The sequence below is a fragment of the Prionailurus viverrinus genome, chromosome D4 (genome assembly GCF_022837055.1).
Source record: "Prionailurus viverrinus isolate Anna chromosome D4, UM_Priviv_1.0, whole genome shotgun sequence".
In the NCBI taxonomy this organism is placed as follows: Eukaryota; Metazoa; Chordata; class Mammalia; order Carnivora; family Felidae; genus Prionailurus; species Prionailurus viverrinus.
The window spans coordinates 22,274,090-22,291,908 of NC_062573.1; positions in this window are offsets into that span (position 1 = coordinate 22,274,090).

Below are 17,819 nucleotides of genomic sequence, written 5' to 3' on the forward strand. Positions count from 1 at the left end.
GGATTGTGATGCCTCCCACTTTGGTCTTCTTCTTCAATATTACTTTGGCTATTCAGGGCTATACAGAGAAAGACAGATACCATATGTTTTCACTCTTATGTGGATCCTGAGAAACTTAACAGAAGACCATGGGGGAGGGGAAGAGGGAAAAAAAGAGAGAGAGGGAGCCAAACCATAAGAGACTCTTAAAAACTGAGAATAAACTGAGGGTTGATGGGGGTTGGGAGGAAGGAGAAAGTGGGTGATGGGCATTGAGGAGGGCACCTGTTGGGATGAGCACTGGGTATTGTATGGAAACGAATTTGACAACAAATTTCATATTACAAAAAAGAAAGAAAGAAAAAGAAAAAATGAAAAAAAAAGTTTTTTTTTGTGAGTTTTATTTCAATCTGTTGAGATACTGCAACAGTTAATATTGTGGCTTTTTTAAAAATAAAGATGTCACAGCAACATTTTTTTTATTTTTTTTAAACAGAAAGACTTGTATGATACATATTAAATTTTAAAAAGCAGAACACAAAAGTGTGTGTATAGTATAGGCACAGCCATGTAAAATGTTGGTTTATGAGAATAAGGAGTAAACAGGGCCAGAAAAAATGAAACAGTTACCATGTGAAGATGGTGGGACTGTTTTCTTTTTTTTCTTTTTTCAATGTTCTTTGTTATAAAACTGTGCTATAAATAAAAAGTCAAGAAATAAGAGTCTATGAGGGTGAAGGAAGGCTGAGAGAGATCACAGTCTATCAGAAGGTACAAGCCTCAGTAAGAGTATTGGGCGAAGACAGAGTCTTTAGGAAATAAGCACAGGGCAATTTACTGAGCTAAGAAATAAGAGCTAGTTTATTATTTATTGCTCAGCTAATAAATAATAAATATTATTGTTCACACACTCCTGAAATCAGGACTTAGAACTTCTTCCATCACTAGCAGAAACAATAGTCAGCAATATAGTCATTGCTTCCAAGGATAGGAAAGGAAGAATTTTCTCTCACATATTCACTAGCACCTCACAAATTTTCTTTTGAAGACCCTCTAGCTTTGCTAATAGCAGGGAGTTCTCCATCTTCACCTTTTCTCGACTCAGTATCCGGTCAGAACTTTTTTTCCTTGTTTCCAAGTCTTTCCCCAGCTCTGCATCATTTCCTGTTCTTATCCAGGAAAAGTTAGATTAGCTGCTGCCCTGAACTTTCAGTTACCAGACTCCACTCTTCCAGAAAGACACCAGAGATTGAAGAATATATTTTTTTCATTATCATTGGATACCGTTTTCATTTGCTTATAATCAATCAATATGAAGTTTTTAATCTACAATATGTATTAGTGACAGAAAAATGTAATTAGAAGACATTGCATTTCCTAGATGTAAAATTATCATTCTAATTTTATTTTGGAAATGAAAGTGTGTGAGAACTTTAAAGTTAAAAATACTATGCAGTTTGGCATTTTTAATATGCCTGTGCTATTTTCTAGTCATGTACTTCATCTAGAAATGTGGCACAATGGTCAAAAAAAAGTGGCATTAATCAAAAAGGGCACCTTAGTAAATTTAAAAAATATATATGAAGCAGAAAAAACTGCCGTTCATGCATTGCTAATGAACCTGGGCATTATACAAATAAAACATGGTAGTTCTAGCTTTTGATTTCTAACAAATGAATTCTGTACCCTGGTGGAATAGTTATTGCTTTTGAGTATGCTGCAATTCATTTTTCATCACTCAAAATTCTGTAGCCTAAAATGAGAAGGAAAGTACATCTTTCCCCATGAGGGATTGTGACAATTTCTTAATTATAATTGAGGAGCTCTCTGAAAATGAGTAAGTGGTACATAAATTATTTAACTCCATATTCACCTTCAGGGTAAGGAAAGAGTGGAGCCGTGTCAGTTCTCCTTATATACTATTTTTAGCTAAAGACTAGACTGCTGTAACAAACAACCCTAAAATTTCAGACACTTAATGAAATAAAGATCTATTTTTCACTTACATCACAGTCAGAAAGTTCTGTCTTCTGTGGTCATTTAAGCACGCAGGCTAATATGTTCTCCCTTTAGTTTCTCTGTCTTCTAGGGCCTTGATGCCCTTGATTGGGTCCCCTCCATTTGGTCAAGAGATAAGGAGGGCGTATGCGTGTGTGTGTGTGTGTGTGTGTGTGTGTGAGAGAGAGAGAGAGAGAGAGAGAGAGAGAGAGAGAGAGAGAGACAGAAGCAGACAAAGAGACAGAGAGCCAGAGAGAGACAGACAGAAGAGCCTGTTACATTTAGAGGCTCGCAGGACTGGAAGTGGTGCCTCACGTTTGTTCATGAGAATCCAGTTGCAGATTCATTAACTGCAAGGGGTCTCGGAAAGATTGTCAGTGCGCCTAGAAACAGAAATATTGGACAGCAACCACTTGTCAAGTCACATGAAAGACTCTCCCCAACATTTCCTGGGATATGAGGCAGTGCCAAAGCCACACAGAAGAGGTCTGCACAGGGGTTCAGTAGTCATTTAGATTACTACCACCATCCTACAATTTTAGATATCAGAAAAAGAGAAATAACACAGATACTATGGTTTAAAAAGCTAGCTAATGGTAGAGCTGCAATAGTAATTCAAGTCTCTTAATTCCTAGGTCAGTGTTCTTTTCACCACACCCCATGTGTTCACAAAAATTAACATGGTATAGAGATTTGATTTCATATGGGGTAACTCTGGAAAGCAAAATGAGAACCCAGTGGTTAAAGTGAAAGAGAAATTATCTACATGCAATCCATGATGTATAGTTGGTCCAAGAAAAATGGGCTGTCTCATAAAATAATACATTAACCACAAGTGGGGTATTGAGTGAAAGCTTCATGGCCAGTTGTTGGAATGTACCTGAAATAAATATTTGTATTACAAGGTATAAAAGTGAGTCTCTTAAATTATAAAAATAATATTCTAGATGTTTAAAAAGGTATATTCCTCCAACTTTGTTCCCTAATGTAGTCATATAAATATGGTGTAATGCTTTGTATCATCTTCTTAAGGAAGCAACACATTCAAAGAGTAACAAAAAAAATAACAAGACTTGAAAATTTTGATAATTGAATAATAGACTGCATTGAGACAGGGGGGATCTACCATCTGGAACTACTCCATCCCATACAACAGCTGTACAAGGCTAAGGAGCAATTGAAATGTGCTTGGTTTGAATTGAAAGATACTGTAAGTATAAACTATACACTGGGTAAACTATACACTGGGTTTTGAAAACAGCACCAAAAAATGAACATAAATTATTTGTGATAATTTTGTTGCACATTTGTTGGAATAATAATATTTTGGATATATTGGTTTAAATAAAATATATCGGCAAAATTAATTTACCTTTTTTTAAACTTTCTTCAATGACTCCACTAGAAAATTAAAATTAGGTATCAGTCTCACATTATATATGAGGTCAGCATTATAATGCATCATTTACATAGTCAAGTTTCTGGATTAATTAAATAGCCCTATTCATATAAAGTATGAAAAAGCCCCATTTTTTTTTTTTGTTTTCCTTATCAATATAAAGAATAGACAATGCAGTGTAGTGGGTAAGAGGTTGTTTTCTGGCATGGTCCATAGCTTAGCTACAGCACTTACTGGCTGAAAGAACTTGGGCAAGTTACTTAAATTTTCTGAGCTTCAGGTCCCTCCTCAGATAACCAAAAAGAATAATAGTACCTATATTATTGTGTTTCAGTAGCTGACACAGAGTAAATACTCATAAATGCTATACCTTATTATTATTACTACTACACAGGTCCTATCCTCAGATTAAACTATGAAATATTATCTGTTACATGCATAACCAGTTACCAAATGATACTCAGATCTTGACACAACAGGTACTTCTCTCATCATAATTTAAAGTAGAAAACAAACTAAATATCAATAATAGGGAAATGTTTAATATAATTTATTAAGATTTAATTATTAACATGATAATTATAAATTCTTTTAAGTATCATATTTATGGAAAATTGCTCTCAGAAGTATTACCCCAATCAAATTATATTGCCTCTTCTTGACTAATTTTCTTCATTCTCAAAAATGTAAGAATTCAATAAGATACTGCATATAAAACATTTTAACAGTGCCTAACACTAGGATACACTCAATATGTTAACTGTTAGTGTACAAGTTATAGAAAGCAAAATTTAACAACATTAAGGCATACTTGAAAAAGGGGGAAAGGGGCGCCTGGGTGGCGCAGTCGGTTAAGCGTCCGACTTCAGCCAGGTCACGATCTCGCGGTCCGTGAGTTCGAGCCCCGCGTCAGGCTCTGGGCTGATGGCTCAGAGCCTGGAGCCTGTTTCTGATTCTGTGTCTCCCTCTCTCTCTGCCCCTCGCCCGTTCATGCTCTGTCTCTCTCTGTCCCAAAAATAAATAAACGTTGAAAAAAAAATTAAAAAAAAAAAAGAAAAAGGGGGAAAGACCACTCACTAGTACATCTTCCTAAACAATTTTACTATTTTCTTTTAGTCTTTGCACATGTACACTTACATTGTTTACATCATTCTAATTAGAGTATGATTATGAACTGTTTTGCAAAGGCAAACTACAAAAGTGATTCTATGCCACAATCCTTATACTTAAAGCTCTGAAAATATACCTATTTCCAAAACACAAAGGAAACAGGTAAACCACTTAATTTATTGGGCTGTAGGGAGTGTTGGATGATTTTCTTCCCTTTTGATTTGGGCTAATGTCGTTAGTGCAATAAGGGGTGAAAAAAGTTAATTCTTAAAATTGATACTGCTAGAAAAGCATTGACTCATGAAGGATCCCAAAGGACAAAACATGATTTCCACAATGCTTACTATCATCTTATTGCTTATGTACTTGTGAATAAAGGTGGTTAAGAAATCATTTCTTATTTTATAGCATATTTCATGTCAGACTTTCAGAATAGAACAACAATAAATTTGAAAAGCAATTTCAAGGAGACCATTCACTAGAGCAAACATGTTTTCCCATAATATTCTAATCTGCCATCATGATTGTTCCTTTTATCAAAAGAAAATTAATAAATATCTTAATCCACCCAGTAGCCATATGTTACATCAGTAGAATGACCTCCATTACAAGTGTAGCTAAAGTGACAGGGCTCTCTTCATGAATAACAGTCGATATGTGCAATGACAGATAATTGATAATACTTTTAAAAATCATTTTACCTAACCCATTATAGCTATCCTTTCTTGATTCCACTTAGCAGGTGCATTTATTATTAAGCCTATGCTCTCTAAATGGAAAGGAAATATCCTATAGTGACATGCACTTTTAAGTGTACTATATTTATTATATCATTTAGCTTTAACAATACTGTTTGAGATAATTATTTGCTTTTAAAAGGTGAAGACATGAAGGTTAAGCTTACATAGACAGCAAGCAATACACCAAGGATATTAATACAGATTTGATGGGCCCAAATACCCATTATTTTTTCAACATAAAGATAAATAAGCAGTGTTCCTTGTGAAATTGCATGATCACATCTTTTGGTCTCTATTTCATAGTAAAAAGAATACTTTAGACCTTTTGGGTCTACATAAGATAATGTCAGTCCTCTTAATGTGAATCTCTCCCTGAATTCTCCAAAAGACACACAGATTAACAAGAAGAACAAATAAAACTACACGTGGCCTACATGCACAGCTTAACTAAGAGAGAATTCTATAAAATACAATTGATAGGTAAGTATGTAAATACACATTCAAAAAATTGCAATGTCTTCGTAGCCTATACTAAGGCTGAGAGTAAGGAGAAGATTGGGAAGGAGAGAAAACAGATGAATCCCATCCAGAGTGGGATAATACTGAGAATATGTCCAAGATCTCTTAGATCAGACCCCTGTCTATTGAGGTATCAAAAGGAAGGGACTTGGAAGTGCATAGGATTGGAGATAGCAGTCTTGGGAAGGTACCACTTCTGGAGCAAGATATTTTAAGACTGTGTCACAATATTTTTAAAATTAAAATATATAAAAGTCTAACATTTTTATTAACGTTATAACAATCCATTCTATTTTGTTTCCCTTGAAAATATGATGCATGTAAAAATAGAACATTACAATAATTGAATGAAATACTGTGCTCCCGGGTGACACTTCAATATGAGTTCCCAGTTTAAACTCTTGTTAGTTTTGGGACATTAGCAGATTAGGAAATAATTCCGTGTTTTTTTTAATGTTTATTTATTTTTGACAGAGAGTGAGAGAGAGTGCAAGTGAAGGAGGGACAGAGGGAGAGGGAGACAGAATCTGAAGCAGGCTCCAGGCTCTGAGCTTTAAGCACAGAGCCTGATGTAGGGCTTGAACTCATGAACTGTGAGACGACCTGACCCAAAGTCAGATGCTTAACAAACTGAGCCACCCAGGGACCCCTGTGGGGATGTCTTTTGTTTGTTTGTTTTGTTGTATTTTGTGAGACATATTTTGGCAATATGATTTAGAATATTTGAAAGTATCTGAAGATTAATACCTATGAATTTCACCTCCCCAAGAGTTATGCAGGGCTGGGAAGTATTCAACAGTAGGCTATTCAATGAAGAACAAAAAGAAACCATTGCTGAGAGACAGATGCATTAGTAGCCTTAGACAAAAAGACATGATATAAAAATTATTAGCAATAGTGATATTTACTTCAGCTACACTATCATTTTCCTGTTGTTTGCATAGTGCGAAACTGATTTTCTAATTAGAAGAGCTGAATTCATTTAGAATCATTCAAATATCATAAGAAAGTATATGAGCCAATTGACCTAACAAAGGGGACTAAGATTAAGGTATGTGATACTATTTTTTATTCTTATTTTTAACTTTTTTAAAAATTTGAATAGAGTTGACACACAATGTTATACTAGTTTCAGGTGTGTAATGTAGTGATTTGACAAGTTTATACATCATGCTATGCTCACCACAGGTATAGCTACTATCTATCCCATTACGTCACTATTACAATGTCATTGACTGTATTCCTTATGCTTTTTATTCATGTGACTTATTCCATAACCAGAGTCCTGTATCTTTATCCATTTTGCCCAACAACTCACCCCCTTCCCTCTGGCAACCATCAGTTTGTTCTCTGTATTTATAGGTCTAATTCTGCTTTTTGTTTATTCATTTTTTAAGATTCCATTTATGAGTGGAATAATATGGTGTTTATCTTTCTCAATCTGACTTATTTCACATACATAATACCCTCTAGATCTATGTTGTCTCAAATGGCACAATCTCATTCCTTTTTATGGTTGTGTAATATTCTATTGTGTGTGCATGTGTGTGTGTGTGTATACACACACACATATATAGATATACATACCACATTTTCTTTATCCATTTGTCTATTGATGGGCATTTAGATTAATTTCATGTCTTGACTATTATAAATAATGCTGCAATAAACATAGAAGTACATATATCTTTTTAAGTTAGTGTTTTCCTTTGCCCTGGGTAAATACCCAATAGCAGAATTATTGGGTCACATGGTATTTCTATTTTTAATTTTTTAAAGAAGCTTCATAATGTTTTCTACATTGGCTATACCAATTTACATTCCCACCAACAGTGCGCAAGTTTTCCCTTTTTTCCACATCCTTGCCAACACTTGTTTCTTGTCTTCTTGATTTTAGCCATTCTAACAAGCAAGCCATGGTATCTCATTGTGGTTTTAATTTGCATTTCCCTGATGATTAGTGATGTTGAGCATTTTTTCATGTGTCTATTGGCCATCTGTATGTCTTCTTTGGAAAAATGTCTATTCAGGTCCTTGCCCATTTTTTGATTGGATTGTTTTGAGGGTTTTTTTTTTTTTGGCATTGAGTCATATGAGTTATTTATATATTTTGGATATTAACCCTCTGTCAGATACAGCATTTGCAAATACCTTTTCCTATTCAGTAGGTTATCTTTCTTGGTTTTTTGATGCTTTCCTGTGCTGTCTGGAAGCTTTTTATTTTGATGGAGCCCCAATAGTATATTTTTGCTTTTGTTTCTCTTGCCTTAGAAGACCTATCTACAAAAATGTTGCTATGGCTGATGTTGGAGAAATTATGGCCTGTATTTTCTTCTTGGACTTTTATGGTTTCATGTCCCATGTTTAAGTCATTAATACATTTTGAGTTTATTTTTGTGTATGGTGTTAAAAAGTAATCCAGTTTCATTGTCTTACATGTAGCTGTCCAGTTTTCCCAGCACCATTTATTGATAAACTGTATTTTTCCCATTGTATATTTTTCCTTTGCCATAGATTAATTGACCATATATATGTGGGTTTATTTATGCAGTCTTTATCCTGTTCCATTGTTCTATGTGTCTATTTTTGTGCCAGTGCCATTACTACAGCTGTAGATAACTACAGCTTTGTAGTATATCTTTTTTTTTTTTTTTAATTCTCAAATTAGTGAACATACAGTGTAGTCTTGGCTTCAGGAGTAGAATCCAGTGATTCATCACTTACATATAACATCAGTGCTCATCCCAACGAGTGCCCTCCTTAATGCCCATTGCCCATTCCCCCCTGCCACTTCCTCACCCCCATCAACCCTCAGTTTGTTCTCTGTATTTAAGAGTCTCTTATGGTTTGCTTCCCTCTCTGTTTTTATCTTATTTTTCCATGCTTTCTAAGTTCCTACATCTGAGTTTCTACATCTCAGTTCTCTCTTTACACTCACTCAATCCACCTCCACTCTCTATCTATATGCTTTTCATCCTCTTACTTTCCCACTCTCTTAACAGTGCTTCTATGTAAATGTAGTCCCTCAGATTCTCTCATGTGAACATTGCACATATTTCTTACTATTTTCAATTTCTCACACAATCCACCTTGTAAAATATCTGAAACTTAATTTGCCATGCCAATAAATGCTCTTACCTGTGATCCAAACTCATTAGGCTGGCAAATCTAATCATAGGGGTCTGGTTTCTGCCCATCTCACCAGTCTCTTCTCCTTCCAATCCTCATATAGACCTCAGTTCCATTCATAACACAGCTGTAACAAATCACCTTTGCAGAGCTAAAGAATGAACACACACACACACACACACACACACACACACACATATACCACCAAGAGCAGAGTAATTCCCCCAAGAGATGGATTATAGGATTGTCATCTTTTTTTTCTATTTTAATGAAGAAATTGTGATTTTTCTTCCTTTAAATAACAACTAAAAATGATATGGTTTAAAATATGTGATGATGGGGCGCTTGGGTAGCTCAGTTGGTTAAGTGTCTGACTCGATTTTGGTTCAGGTCATGATCTCATGGTTCGTGAGATCAAGCCATATGTCAAGCTTTGCACTGTCAGTGCTTGGGATTCTCTCTCTCTCTCTCTCTCTCTCTCTCTTTGTCTCTCTGCCCCTCCCCACTTATGCACTGTCTCTCTCAAAATAAATACACTTTAAAATAAAATAAAATAGAGTAGGATGACTTTTTCGTGTCAGTTTTGTCATGTTTGTCTTTAGAGTCATAATTTTCTCCAAGTTTTGGGGGCATAATGTAATAATTAGGTGTTCCTTATTGCCTCTAAGAATATGCTTTTTCACACCCAGTTTATTCTCCTAAGAGATAACCCTTCCTTCAGGGTGTGGCATTATCCATAAGACACAACTACTGTCTCAGAGTAAAACAAAAATCAAAAACTTGTATAACGACACACATGCCTATAATAACGTGTAGTTACAGGCTCTGGGAGAACAGGTAGGTATTGTATTTCTTTAGAATTATTCTCTGATATTGCTGAAAAGAGTTGGGCTTCACATTTGACCTGCTCAAAGTAATTTACTTTGCCTAAGAACAGTTGTTCCAATGTACATGAAACATCCTTGTGTATTTTATAATTTCACAAAGACATTCAGAAGAATGGCAGAATTTTAATCATTTGCATCAGCATGTTCTCCCGGGGTAAGGAAGCTGTAAACAATTTCAAATTAGCAACCTCAAGACCACAAAGCATTCCTTAAATGTACAGTTTCCATCTTGTAGCTTTGGATAACCAAAGAGAAATAATGCAAACAAGTTTAGATGTGCTTATTCTGCCCATTAGTGACATACCTCACCTTTATAGAATGCTCAAGGGTCTTGTGGAAATTTTTGAATTACATATTCCTTAGACCACCATTGTACATTCTCTGGGAACCCTTGTCATTGGCCTTTTATATTACATGCCGCATTAGGCTGCTTGGGAAGGTACAAGTTGCATCACTGAAAAGCTCTGATGTTTGTCAGAATAAGTAAATTTGGGTGTTTATATCATAACGGACTTTTCAAAGTGCATTACAATGACTTGTTTGCATGTATAACTTTTCTCCTAATTATTGAACTTTGTGTTTAGCAGAATGGATGGCAAAGTAGAATCCCCAAATACCTGTTTATTGTGAAATAAAGTAAATTAGCCTCAGAATTTAAACATAAAATCACCCTCTGCAAGTTTACTAAAAATCAACACCAAATTGAATAAGAGTAGGCAGGAACAAAAGTGACCAGACTGAAGGTTGATTTATAGATGGGTTGCTAAGTGAAGCTTGCAAAACACTCAGAGCCAACGATGGAAACCAGGATGGGTACTTAAATTTGGACTATAACTAAATAAAGCTCAAGGAAAAGATTTTATTCATGCTTCTTTACCAAAACTGAGAGCTAAATGTCTCTAGTAGCAGTCCTTCCTCTGAGGGGTCCTGCTAAAGCTGTATTGTCCATTGAGATCAATACTAGCTTGCTGTCACAGCTAAGGCTGAATCTGGCACAGTAGTTACCTAGAGAAACCAGAAGCCGGTTGAGCCTAAAGTGTACAAACTGTCATGTTTAAGGACAAAAACAAAGCATAGACACATCTCAGCTATCAAATACAAGGTTAAATATGGAGCTGAATATAAGAAGGGAAGTAAGCAGCCTAAAGCCATACGTGTACAAGGCAGGAAGTGAAATTGAAGAATTTAAAAAGGGATTGAAGAAGGCACATAAAGATCCATAACTTTACTTATGGTAAGGGTAAGAGTTTCCTAGAACATTGTCCTCCTGGGTTTGGGTCTGCTGTGTTCAATTCAGTTGGCCTGAGTTAAGTACTTAAACGTCAGATGAATATGGAGAGAGAGAGGCTACGCTAGCCATTTTGCAGAAGTTATACCTTTAACCAAGCTTGTCAAAACAAACTTTAAGACAAGGAGTGTTACCTGAGATAAAGAGGGCATTTAATAAGGATAGGAGGACCAGTTCATCAGGAAGACATCAAAATAATAAATGTGAAATGTAAGTGTTCTGTGGTGGTGGTTAGATGTGTATATACATATGTCAATATCCATTAGAATCTACAGTTAAAATCTGTGAATCTCATTTTATGTCAAGTTTACCTCAATACAATCTTACAAAATGAGCCATATTTTAGCTATAATAATCCTAATAATTTAGCATATGAAGTAGATATGTGTGTGTTAAAGGCAGGGGAAAAAAGAACAATTAAAAAGAGAACTATTTCAGTCCTATGTGGTGACGTCCCCCCAACTCCACCCCAGACTGTAAGAAACATGATGTCAGGGACTATATGAATTCAGTGCATTTCTTTATCTCCAATGCCTACAACAGAGTCTGATGCAAAACAGTAAGTCAATAGGTATTTACAGAGTATTTAGTGACTGATCAATGTGTTAGCCTGGATTCTTATGGATAATGGCTTCTTTTTCTTCAGATTCTTGAAGATAAATTCTGTGCTTCCCCTATGTCAACAGCAGTGGATGAGTCCTCCTTTTTGGTTTTTCTTTTTTAATTTAGATACTCACCTCATCCTTGTCTTTATTTTTTTTATTTTTTTTTACTTATTTTTTTATTTTATTTTATTTTTTTAATTTACATCCAAGTTAGCATATAGTGCAACAATGATTTCAGGAGTAGATTCCTTAATGCCTCTTACCTATTTAGCCCATGCCCCCTCCCTCAACCCCTCCTCATCCTTGTCTTTAAAATATAGCAAGCTTTTGCACATTTATCAGTTACTCTTGACCCTAGGATCTCTAAATTTTCCAATGAATGTGGAAACTTGCCATCATACCAGGATTTCTACAAAACCTTCTGAGTGTCAGAAAATTTCTTCTGTGAGCTCTGACTCCCACTGTACCATTAAACTTAGAGGGTTTTAGTTCTTTTGCACCATAGAATGAATGTTTGTTTGGGGGAGTCAGTGCTAGGTAACTCCAGGCCTCCATGCATTTGGTGTTTGATTCTTTTTGCTTTAACTAACCCTCTAATTCATTTATTCAGGCATTTATTCATTCTGCAAACATCCATTGAGGACCTAGGTGCTAGAAGTACAGCAATAAACATGACAGAAAACTCCCTGCCTTCATGGAACTTACATTGTAGTGGGCAAGTCCAGTAGAAAACAAGCAAGCAACTATTTGTTTAAAAAGAAACTTTATGACATATGACATAATATGTAGTGTCACGAAGTGACATATATTATGATAAAAATTAAGGTAAATGTGAATGAGAGGGTAAGTATTTTGGATAGGGAGGTTTTGGGGTCTTTCTGTGGAGGTGATATTTGAGCACAGGCTAGACTGAGGCGTGTGAACAAGTGCAGATATCTGGAGCAGAGCTTTTGAGGAAGCATTTTGAGCCAGAGCAAAATCTCTGCAATTGAAACATGTTTCCTATAGTCAAAGACAAAATCTCTGCAATTGAAACATGTTTCCTATAGTCAAAGACAATTCCTTAAGAAGGCACCTTACTGAAGCAGGTCTGCCTACAACAGAATGAGAGTAGGGAAGGGAAGAGCATATGAGGTCTGAAAGGTAGCCAGAAGCCACCTGGGAAGTTCCTGGGAGACAAAGTTCCAGGGCCGACCAGAACCCACAGCAAGAGCTAAGCTAGCTCATGTTTCAGCACGTCCTGATCAAAGTCATTCAGTGGCTCTAGATCAGTGGTCCTCAAAGTTTAATGTGTGTATGGATTATGTGAGGATCTTACAACCAAGGCTAATTCTGATTAGATAAGTTGGGTGGGGCTGTGCATGCAATAAGCTTCCATGCTCATGTTGCTGGTTCAGTCTGAGAGACAAGGCTCTAGAGTCTAGTTCACCATCAGGTTTAAGTCCAAACTCCTTTATGTGACATTTACAGCCTTGTCCCTGATTCCTGTCTTCAGCTTCCTTTCTTACTACCATTCTGCCCACCTCTACCGCCCCCCCCCCCCACCTTACTTTATATGCTCCAGATAGATCCATCATTTTTTGAGCACACGGGGTACTCTCTTATCCCTTGGTCTTCACCAGTCAACATCTTTCTTCCGAGGGCAAACGTTCCTCCACCCCCTTCACTGGGGTCTTACTCATTGATCGGTTCCTAGTTATTTCTTACTTGCCCTTGGCCTTTTGATCCCTAAGTTACAGATTAGTTGCCTTCCCAAGTGTTACCGAAGCATCTATCCTTTCCTGTAACACTCACCTCACTGTCTGATTGCTGGGATGTATCTTATTTAGCTGGGTCCATGGAGGAGAGGATGGGTCCTAGTTCTTGTTGTAGTCCTTAGAGTATAGCACAATGCCTACAATAAAACTTCCCAATAAACATTTGATATGTTAATATATTATTGAAGGAATCAATCAAACCACAAGGCATGTTGGCATATCAATCTACAGAGAAGGAGTAGATACCAGGATTTGGTGCTTATCTAGGCTAAAAACATAATGAATAATTCTCAGTAAACGCCTCTGCATCATGACAATATTTTCCTGTTAATCCAGAGTCCTTTTTAATTGAATGATGTATTATCAATTATTTTTGAATTTTCATAAAATATGATAAATAAGGAGGAGTAATTGCTTCAATTAAAATTCTTAAATTTGTTAAGTGCTTTCATTGTGCGTAAACAAATCTCTGCCACATAGATATGATGAAATTTTATAGATTTTATCATCTTTTTACTTTTCCAAAGTGTTTCAAACATTGGGTTACCAACAGATTGTCTATTAACTAAGTCAGCACATTGATTTTTTTTTTCTTTTTTAAAAAAACTTTTATTTAAATTCCAGTTATTTAACTAACATTCAGTGTAATATTCGTTTCAGGTGTACAATATAGTGATTCAACACTTCCAATACTCAGTGCTCATCACAAGGGCATTCCTTAATCCCCATCACCTATTTAACCATCCCTCCTCCGTCTTTCCCCCTGGGAACCATCAGTTTGTTCTCTATAATTGAGAGTCTGTTTCTTGGTTTGTCTATCTCTCTCTGTTTTTTTTTAATCTTTGCTCATTTGTTGTTTCTTAAATTCCATATGAGTGAAATCATATAGTATTTGTCTTTCTCTGACTTATTTCACTTAGGATAGTACTCTCTAGCTCCATCTATGTCCTTCCAATGGCAAGATTTAATTCTTTGTTTTGTGGCTGAGTAATATTCCATTGTGCATATATATCACATCTTCTTTATCCATTCATCAGTCAATAGGCTGTTTCTATAATTTGGTTATTGTTGATAATGCTGCTATAAATGTCAGGGTGCATGTATCCCTTTGAATTAGTATTTTTGTATTCTTTGGGTAAATACCCTAGTAGTGCAATTGCTGGATCATAGGGTACTTCTATTTTTAACCTTTTGAGGAACCCCCATACAGTTTTCCACAGTGGCTGCACCAGTTTGCGTTCCCACCAATGGTGCTTGAGTGTTCCTTTTTCTCCACATCCTCTGCCACACTTGTTTTTTCTAGTGTTATTGATTTTAGCCGTACTGACAGGTGTGAGGAGATATTTCGTTGTAGTTTTGATATATACTTCCTTAATTATTAATGATGCTAAACATCTTTTCAAGTGTCTGTTGGCCATCTGAATATCTTCTTTGAAAAAATGTCTTTTCATGTCTTCTGCCCATTTTTAATTGGATTATTTAATTTTGGGGTGTTGAGTTTTATAAGTTCTTTGTATATTTTGGATACTAACCCTTTATCCACTATGTCATTTGCAAATATCTTCCCCCATTCCTTATATTGACCTTTAGTTTTATTGTTTCCTTTGCTGTGCAGAAGCTTTTTATTTTGATGAAGTCCCAATAGTTTATTTTTGCTTATGTCTTCCTTGCCTCAGGAGACATATCTAGAGAGAAGTTGCTACAGCTGATGTCAAAGAAGTTACTAGGATTTTTATGGTTTCAGTTCTCACATTTAGGTCTTTGAGGAATTTAAAAAAAAAAAAACAAACAAGCAAATGGGTGAGAAAGAAAGAGAGGCAATCCAAGAAACACATTCTTAACTATAGAGAACAAACTGATGGTTACCATGGGGGAAGCGGTGGGAGAATGGGTTAAATAGGTGATGGAGATTAAGGAGTGCACTTGTGGTTAGCACTGGGTATTGTAGGAAAGTGCTAAATCACTATATTATACACCTGAAATTAATATTACACTGTATATTAACTATCTGGAATTTAAGCACATTGACTTTTGTCTGTTTTACTTCCTTCTCTCTGAAATTTTTAGTGTACCTATTTTATCCAATAATTAGTGTAATATACACAAAGGCATAGGCTAACCTGGGACTATGTAATATTAATTCTGAGCCGGTTGCTTCATTATTTGTCTACATAGGATTAATCGGAACAAAGAGGGCTGGATGTCTTAATTGGGTTAAGACAGGAATTCTGATTATGGAAGCAAAATCAATGTCATAAATAAGACACCTGGATATGATGTTATAATAATAAAATTTTCCATACTGGATCAGCCAGTATGATAGACAAACATAACTCATTTAGATAGATAGATAGATAGATAGATAGATAGATTAGATAGATGATAGAAAGAAAGAAATAGAAAGAAGGAAAGAAAGAAAGAAAGAAAGAAAGAAAGAAAGAAAGAAAGGTGATAAATGATCAATTTTTAAAGAATTGGCTCATGAGCTTATAGGGGCTGGTGAGTACAAAACATGCAGGACAAGCCGAAACTAAGGCAGGAGTTGATGTTGTAATACTGAGGTTGAAATCTGTAAGGTGGACCAGTAGGCTAGAAACTTGGCAGAAGTTGAAACTGCAGTGCTTTTTTTTAATGCCAATATATTATTAACATACAGTGTAATATTAGTTTCAGGTATACAATATAGTGATTCAACCATTTTGTATACACTACTCAGTGCTCATCATGATAAGTGTACTCTTAATCCCTTTCATCTTTTTCACCCATCCACTCACCCAACTCCCCGCTGGTAACCATCAATTTGTTCTCTATCGTTAAGATTCCGTTTCTTGATTTGTCTCTTTTGTCTTTGTTTTGTTTCTTAAATTCCACATATGACAGAAATTATATGGTACTATCTTTCTCTGCCTTATTTCACTTATCATTTTTCTCTCTAGATCCATCCATGTTGTTGCAGGTGGCAAGATTTCATTATTTTTTTATGGCTGAGTAATATTCTGTTGTGTATATATACAACATCTTTATCCATTCATCTATTGATGGACACTTGGGTTGCTTCCATAATTAGGATATTGTAAATTATGCTGCAATAAAGATAGTGTTGCATATATCTTTTTGAGTTAGTGTTTTCGTATTCTTTGGGTAAATACCCAGTAGTGGAGTTACAGGTTTAAATGGTAGTTCTATTTTTAATCTTTTGAGGAACAGTTTTTTTCCACCATGGCTGCATCAGTTTGCATTCCCACCAACAGTTCATGAAGGTTCCTTTTCCTCCACATCCTTGCAACTTGTTGGAATTTCTCCTGTTGTTGATTTTAGCCATTCTGACAAGTGTGAAGTGATATTTCATTGTGGTTTTAATTTGCACTTTTCTGATGATTTGTGATGTTGGACATCTTTTCATGTGTCTATTGGCCATCTGTATGCCTTCTTTAGAGAAATGTCTGTTCATGCCCTTTTTTTAATTGGACTTTTCCCCCAATGTTGGGGAGTGGTGAGTTTTATACTTCTTTATGTATTTTGGATACTAACTCTTCATCAGATACATGATTTGTAAATATCTTCTCCTACTCTGAAGGTTGCCTTTTAGTTTTGTTGATTGATTCCTCCACTGGGCAGAAGCTTTTTATTTTTATTAAGTCCCAATAGTTTATTTTTGCTTTTGTTTCCCTTGCCTTCAGGAGACATATCTAGAAAAAAACGTTGCTATGGTTGATGTCAGAGAAGTTACTGCCTGCGTTCTCTTCTAGGATTTTGATGGTTTCAAGTCTCACAGGTCCTTAATCCATTTTGAGTTTATTTTTGTGTATGATATAAAAAAGTGGTCTAGGCTGGGAGTCCTGGATGGCTCATTTGGTTAAGCCTCTGACTCTTGATTTCAGCTCAAGTCATGATCACACAATTCTTGGGATCAAGCCCCATACTGGGCTCTGTACTGACGGTGTAGAACCTGCTTGGGATTCTCTCTCTCTTCCCCTCCCCTACTATTTCTCTCTCTCTCTCTCTCTCTCTCTCTCTCTCTCTCTCTCACACACACAAAATAAATAAATAAAGTGGCCTAGATTCATTCTTTTGCATGTAGCCATCTAGTTTTCCCACCACCATTTTTTGCAGAGACTGTTTTTCCCATTGAATATTCTTTCTTCCTTTGTCAAAGATTAATTGACCATCTATTTCTGGGTTTATTTCTGGGCTCTCTATTTTATTCCACTGATATGTGTCTATTTTTGTTCCAGTACTGTACTGTTTTGATTACTACAGCTTTGTAGTGTATCTTGAAATCTGCAATTGTGATACCTCCGATTTTGTTCTTCTTTTTCAAGATTGCTTTGGCTATTTGGGCTCTCTTGTAGTTCCATATAAATTTTAGGATTATTTGTTCTAGTTCTGTGAAATATACTGTTGGTAT